The sequence below is a fragment of the Neoarius graeffei genome, chromosome 28 (genome assembly GCF_027579695.1).
Source record: "Neoarius graeffei isolate fNeoGra1 chromosome 28, fNeoGra1.pri, whole genome shotgun sequence".
In the NCBI taxonomy this organism is placed as follows: domain Eukaryota; kingdom Metazoa; phylum Chordata; class Actinopteri; order Siluriformes; family Ariidae; genus Neoarius; species Neoarius graeffei.
Window position 1 is genome coordinate 22,177,931 of NC_083596.1, and position 7,746 is coordinate 22,185,676.

The 7,746-nt window shown below is 47.3% G+C and overlaps 1 pseudogene; it reads right to left on the minus strand.

Annotated features, from left to right (window-relative positions):
* Positions 1-5,871: 5,871 nt before the first annotated feature.
* Positions 5,872-7,538, minus strand: LOC132875435 (craniofacial development protein 2-like; annotated as a pseudogene).
* Between the last annotated feature and the right edge of the window lie 208 nt (positions 7,539-7,746).

Consider the following 7,746-nt stretch of genomic DNA (forward strand, 5'->3'; position numbering starts at 1 on the left):
AACATGCATATTAATACAAGTTCATCTGGGACTTTTCATTGATCATATGACATTGTGTTTTATTCTGAATCAGCTTTACAGTAAAATGTTGAAATCCTAGAGTTTTTGGCCTGACTTGTGTGTGTGACTGCAGGTTAGATCCAAGAACAAAATCACACACTTTTTTTTCTTTCTTTTTTTCCTCATAGCTCCACCTCTGAAAAAGTTATTGCCATATACAAGAGGTAAATAGGCCATATATAATTTATATTCAACTAAAATTTTTAAAGGCACAATTACATAAAATTACTTCTTTTCAAATATCCAGAAAAGCAACTGACAAGGTTGATTTGTTTATGACTATAAAAAAAGACAATTCAAAGTAGTTATATTTTGTTTTGTTGTGATGCTCTATTGTACCACTTTTGACAAGCACCATCCCTTTATTTGAGGGAGGGAGAATAAACATTTACACAATATGGCCAAATGTTTGTGGACACCTGACAATCACTTCCCAGATATAAGTTTGTGTTTAGGCCCCTTAGTTCCAGTGAAGAGAATTTGTAATATTACAGCATACTAAAATATCCTATAGAATGTTTTGCTTCAAACTTTAGGTTCCACAAACTTTTAGTCATATATTGTAATTCTTTACACAGTTGCCTTTAAACTGTCTGTTTTTAACGTTTAACTGTCATCATCATCATCATCATTTTTTATGATGTCAGTTCACTAATGAGACAAAATAATGTAAATAAAATGAAAAATTCTTGAAAATATATGAAGACTTTCCTCTTTCTGAGCAGTAGCTCGCCTCTTGTCCGATGAATTGCCTGCAGATAATTGCATGTGATTGGATAAACTACAAAATCTAAGCTGGTTTATGTTTAAAAATTTGAATTGCTGGATTACAACCAGTTTTACACCAATACACACACACACACACACACACACACACACACACACACACACACACACACACACAAATTTACTGGTTCTCCTGTAGTATTTTTCAAGTAATTGGTATGGTCTATTGAAATACTCTGCTTGGTCTGCATCTGGATCATGATCTCTGAGTTGATGACTCCTGCCAAATATATATTTAAGTCTTTATACAACGTGTTTCTGGTTAATGGCAGGGAGTCTTTTTTTTTCTGGATAAAGTTAGCCAATTTGCATTCTCATCACCAGGTATCAAAAAGGATATTTTAGATTTTTAGGTATAATGATTTGATATTTACACTGGTTATCACGTACATAATATTCATTGAATAAATATTGCAAATGTAGGTCTGGACAGTTTTAAGCTCTTACTGAACCATCTATATCTATTCCCCAGGTAAGTAAAATACACACAACCGGCCATCCACATGATGCAAAAACGTGATTCATCAGGCAAGGCCACCTTCTTTTGTTGCTCCATGGTCCAGTTCTGATACTCATGTGCCCATTGTAGGCACTTTTGGTAGCCCCATATATAGCAAGCTGCATTGCACTGTTTTCTGACACCATAACCAGCATTAACTTTTTCAGCAATTTGTGCAACAGTTGCTTTTATGTGGGATTAGACCAGATGGGCTAGCCTTTGGTCCCCATATGCATCAATGAGCCTTAGGCACCCATGACCCTGTCACTGGTTCACCAGTTGTCCTTCCTTGGACCATTTTTGGTAGGTACTGTACTAACCACTGCATATTGGGAACATCCCTCAAGACCTGCTGTTGGAGATGTACTAAACCAGATGTCTAGGTATCACAATTTGGCCATCATCAAAGTTGCTCAGATCATTATGCTTGCCCATTTTTCCTGCATCCAACATATTTTTTTTCCACAACTCTGAGGACTGACTGTTCACTTGCTGCCTAATATATCCCACCCCCATAGGCGGAGTTTGACTTTTGCGTCGGGGGGGCAAAAATTGTCACGCGCTCTCACACGAATGGGCGTGCGCACACACACACATAAAGCAAACCCACAAAGCGCATTACACATGATGGCACACAAGTGACACTCACTGCCGGCAACCATAAAGTTAAACTTTTATCACGATTAGATGATGTTCAAAACCAGTTGTTACAATAGTGTATACAGTACACAGTAGCTGCTAGGCCTATATCTATTTATTTAAAGAAAGTGTCTTACCTAGTGCAGAAGTAAACGTCTTTTTGCGTCCTGCGTAAATATCCACAATCATCTCGGGTGACAGCTTGGCAGTTATGTCGCCCTCGATGTGAAGAACAGCAAGAGCTGAAAACTTTGCAGCTCCCATTGTTAACCGTAGCCAGTTCCAAATCCTTCTCATTGCAGAAAAATTTCTCTCGGATGTGGCAGATCCAACAGGTAGAGTCAGTGCCAACTGCAGCATCTTGTATAGATTTGGGTAGATGGCTTTTGTCACAGTTTTTTGAAGATGTTCACGTGACACATCTCCAACAGTAGAGGCTTTAACAAGGTCCATCTCTGCCCCAACAAGGCGATGGTTAATTTTCAGAGGCTGTGCATACTTTTGTATGAGAGGTTCGATTCCATTTTTGTCACATCTTAACACTGCTGCACAGGCCTGTGCGAGTTCAACAGCCTCTCCCGTGAATCGTCTGTCCAGTTTGCAAATGATGGTATCCAGCACTGGGAAATACAGGTGCTGTTGGAATCCAGGGGTCTCACTCTGGGACATTTGCACGGCATTTACATCAGTTTCTTCTCTGTGGCCCAAAGTCGTTGTTATCAGGAAACTGTCGAGGGAAGTGGGGGGTTGTGTGGCCCGTTTACTGAGAGGGAAACCACCACATAGCCAACGGAAACAGTCAACGTCACTATGTCACATGACTGCTGAAAAATAATTTTATCTCATCTCAGCTCATTATCTCTAGCCACTTTATCCTGTTCTACAGGGTCGCAGGCAAGCTGGAGCCTATCCCAGCTGACTACAGGAGAAAGGCGGGGTACACCCTAGACAAGTCGCCAGGTCATCACAGGGCTGACACATAGACACAGACAACCATTCACACTCACATTCACACCTACGGTCAATTTAGAGTCACCAGTTAACCTAACCTGCATGTCTTTGGACTGTGGGGGAAACCGGAGCACCCGGAGGAAACCCACACGGACACGGGGAGAACATGCAAACTCTGCACAGAAAGGCCCTCGCCGGCCACGGGGCTCGAACCCAGACCTTCTTGCTGTGAGGTGACAGCGCTAACCACTACACCACCGTGCCGCCCAAATAAATTTATTACAAAACAAAATATAATAGGATTCATATTAATTTCATACTAGCATGTAGTTTAATTGAAACATTTAAAATATCAGTACATTTAAAAACATTTATATTTTGCCATTTCCTTGACTTAATGTCGTTACATATTTCAGCCACCAGGGGGAGCAGTGCCCCCCCGCCCCCCCCACAAACTCCACCCGTGCCCACCCCATTGACAGGTGCTATTCCATCCATTCATCCATTATCTTTATCACTTATCCATCACTCTGGGAATGTCGCCAGTCTATCACAGGGCTAAGACCAAGACAACCAACCATTCACACTCGCATTCACACCTATGGGAAATTTAGAATAGCCAGTTGGTCTAATCTGCATGTCTTTGGACTGTGGGAGGAAACCAGATATGCCTGGAGGAAATCCAGCCAGGCATGGGGAGAACATACAAATGCCACACAGAAAGGCCCCAGTCAGCCACAAGTTTTGACCTCAGTGCGACCACTGCATCACCGTGCTGCCCACAGTGTGCTACCGGTATATACTGTACCTATGTGATCATGAACTCCATGCAAATCACATAGAGAAAGTGACTTTTTTTATTTAAAGCAATGTGACATGTGTTCCTGAGCTAGAACTCCCTCACACCCTCTGTGCAGCAGATCCGCAGCATGCTGGGGAGTATACAGTGTGGAGGTGGAGGCATGGTTAATTGTTAATGAAGAGTGAGGCCACTGGAGGGAAGTCAAGATCCAGCACAGAGCTGTATGTGTGTGCCTGTTTGTGTTCATGTGTGTCTCAGAGTGAGACTGTGAAGCAATAAAACACCTGAAAAGCAAAAGTTGAAAGCAAAAGTTGAAAGTAAAGTGAATAATCATTAAGTCGTCCTCAGACAAGCTTGACAGCGGAGTCTCCAATCGTCTCGATCCTCCATACATCTGGCCAGTTCCCCAGAACTCTCCACTCCTGCGTCTCTCCTCAGCACATCCATGTATGTTGGGGTGGGACGTCCTCGTGCCCGCCGCCCATGTGTTGGCTCCCATAGCACCAGTCTACTGGCTGGAAGCTCTCGATGTCTATGGCAGTGGCCAGCGAGCTTCATCCTCCTTGATGCCACTTTCTCACTGAGCTTTGGTAGCCCTCCATACAGCTGCTTGTTGGTGATATGCTGGTTCTGGTCGATGTTTAGCACTGCATGCAGCATTCTGGTGTAGCACCCATCCAGAGACTTCTGCCTGGAGGGCTTCAGGGTCCAGCTCTCATCCCGTACAGGAGGACAGACTCAACAGTCGCCTGGAAGAAGCTCAGCTTGATGTGTCGGGGGAGTTTGGAGTTCCACACACTGTTCATGCAATTCAGGGCCCTCTACGTCAGTGCCTTTCTCACCTTAAGGTCCTGTTCAGAGGAATTAACCCAGGAGCCCAGGTACTTGAAGTCACCAACTTCTGCCAGTGCACTGCCCCCTGCTGTCTCGAGAGGCGGGTGGTCCAGGGGGATGTTGTAGGTGATAACCTCTGTCTTTTTGGCATTCAGCCTGAGGCCCACCCTGGCACACTTCGCCTTCACTCTACTCAGGAGCTCCTGTGCCTGCTCCACGTGGTCAGACATCAGACAGATATCATCTGCGTAATCCAGGTCTGTCAGGACAACAGCAGGGTTTCTTCTAGACTTCTTAGGTGTAATCGTGAAGCCAAGCTCCTGCTGTCCACTGATGGCTTTCCTCAGCATGTAGTCCAGAGCTATGATGAAGAGGAAGGAGGCAAGGGTGTCTCCCTGCAGCACCCCTGCCAGGATGTTGAACTCCTTGCTTTCACCATCCGGGGTGACTACTTTGGCTCTTGTGCCCATGTACATGGCCTCTATGGCCAAGAGTACATTGGGGAGGGGGACTCCATAGGCCTTAAGGATTTTCATCATCATGCCTCTGTGTATTGAGTCAAATGCTTTTTTGAAATCAATGAAGCACAGGACTGCTGTGAGGTTGTTCTTTTTCACCTCCGCGATGATTCTCCTTAGGGCCAGGATCTGAGATATGGTGGACCTTCCCTTTCTAAACCTGTTCTGGTTGTCCCTCAGGTGGAGGTCAATGGCCTCCCAGATCCGGTTTAGTATCATGCGGTTGTACATTTTCGCTATGACACAGTTCAGGCTAATGCCACGATAGTTGTCTGGCTTAGACAGATCTCCAGACTTGGGCACCGGGATGATGTTGGAGATGGACCATATATCAGGCTTGATGTTCTCTATCAGAGCCTAGTTGCAGATCTCCAATATGATGTTGTCGAGATCACAGTTCTTGAGGACCTCTGGGGGGATGCCGTCCGGCCCAGCACTTTTCCCCTGCTTCAGAGTGGACTTCACTGTGGCAAACTCTGTAGTTGTGAAGGGGCCATCATCAATTTCAAGATTTGCAAGGACTGCAGGCATCTCTTCCTCATCTCCTGCCATTGTTGGGGGTGTGCCGAGGAGATCCCGGAAGTAGGTAAACCAGCAGGTCACTCTCTCCACTGGACTGCAGCCTGCGAGTTGTCCCTCCCTCAACCTCTTGTGCCCGCTTGTCTCATTGATGACCTTCCATGTATTGCCACTCACCATGCACAGCCTCCACTTTCTGCACTTTCTCCATCAGTTCCTCCCCTTTGATCTTGTCGTAGGTGCTGAACAGTTGTTGTTTGGCCTCATTCAACACCTCCCAGCTCTCTGTGGTCCCCTCTCTCAAAGTTCCTATGTGCCGCCTCCACCCTTGCCCATGCCCTCGTGACCTCCAGGTGCTTGGATCTGGGGGAAGCTCTGTTTCTCTCCTTCGTTGGCACCCACCTCCTTGTTGCCTCCTCGACTGTGGTGAGAAACTGCCCATAAGTTGTATGAGGCTCATCCTCCTCGGCCAGCAGGTGTAAGCGGTCTCTCATCTCCGCTGTGTAACTGGCCTGGAGGTCGGGGCTTCTTGCGAAGGCCTCCCAATCAGGCCGGGCCCTCAGAGTGTGTTTGGGGACCCTCAGACTCAGGTGCACCCTCATAGAGACCATACAGTGATCAGAGCCCACAGAGTCGAACATGCTGTATGCCTCTGCATTCAGGATGGATGTCCTCCACTTCCTCCTTACCAGTATGTAGTCCAGCTGATGTAGCAAACTGATACCTCGGTCCTGGAACGTCCATCTCGTGCCCATTTTCTTATGGAACATGGTGTTGGTGGCTAGAAGCTCGTGTTCCATGAGCATGGTGGCTAGGTGTCCTCCGTTGCAGTTGGTATTGTTGTGGTATGTGAAAGATGCATCTTCTGGTCCGAGTCTCGCATTGAAGTCCCCCAGGATTGTCAGGAAATTGTGAGCCGGCACGTGGTGGATAGCTGTTCTCAGGTTGTCATAGAACATCTCCACTTCCTCGACTGGTGCTGCGTTGGTGGGAGAGTACACACTCATGACAGTTGTTACTGGATTCCCCTCAAAATCAGTGACAAGGATCCTGTTGGTGTGCTGGTGTACCGAACGGAGAGCCTTTCACGCTTGAGGGCTCACCATTATCCCCACGCCGCCTGTCACAGCCTGGGCGTCATTGCGCCATGCAGATGAGGTGATGAACTCTGTGGTAGACAATTGGCTGGTCGTCATGCACTCTCTTGTGCTCCTGGACCCCCAGGATCTGTACTCCTCTTTCCTCAGCACAGTGTGCCAGTTTGCCCAGCCTTGCCAGTCCAGTCAAAGTAACCCACCTGTCTCCATCGCTTCAGTCTCACAACCCCCTGAAGTGTTTCACTTTTGCTGAAACCTGGGACATGAAGCTGAAGTGCCATCATGGATTCCTCGCCTTCACAGACTTCACCCATGCCCTCACCACTACCCACCAACGCCAAGACAAAGTGCTTATCACCATGCACATGAAGCAGGGGCAGCACTTCCAAGTGTTGTTCCAGGCCCAGTAGGAAGATCAGCAAGCGCTCCAGAGCCTGGTTGCAATGGTAGGTACCCCAGCAGCAGTTCCGGCTTCTTCCATGTTAACCTCACCAAGATGGGGCTTCAAGAATGATCACGTGTCACGGAGGCGAGCTCATGGCCAACCTCACAGTGGGTGGCTCACCTTTTGCCCTATCGGGAGAAGCACAGCTCGTGGGTCAGCAGCTCCAGACCACCAGCATGCTGGCATATCCAGACCTGAAGTGGGCTGTACTGCAACGGGTCAACTGCGGCCTTCTTGGAGCTGTTTGATCAAGCCACAGAGGCATGGGGTTGGCCAGAGTGGCTCAAGTAGCTTGGCTACTGCACATCCTATCTGGGGAGGCCCAGCTTGCAGCACAGCAGCTGCCCACTGCCAACATGCTGGAGTACCTGGACCTGAAATGAGCCATCCTATAGTGGGTCACCCATATATCAGAGCAGCACCATCAGTGGTTCTATACACTGACCATGAAGGTGGTCAGCCAGCCATTCACATTTGCCCAGCAGCTCTGTGGTGTGCTGGCACTGCAGGGAGCCTGGAAACTCCTGAGACCAGTGCCACATGATGGAGGTGGGGGTATACCACATACCTGTGAATATCCAAGGTAGTACATACCA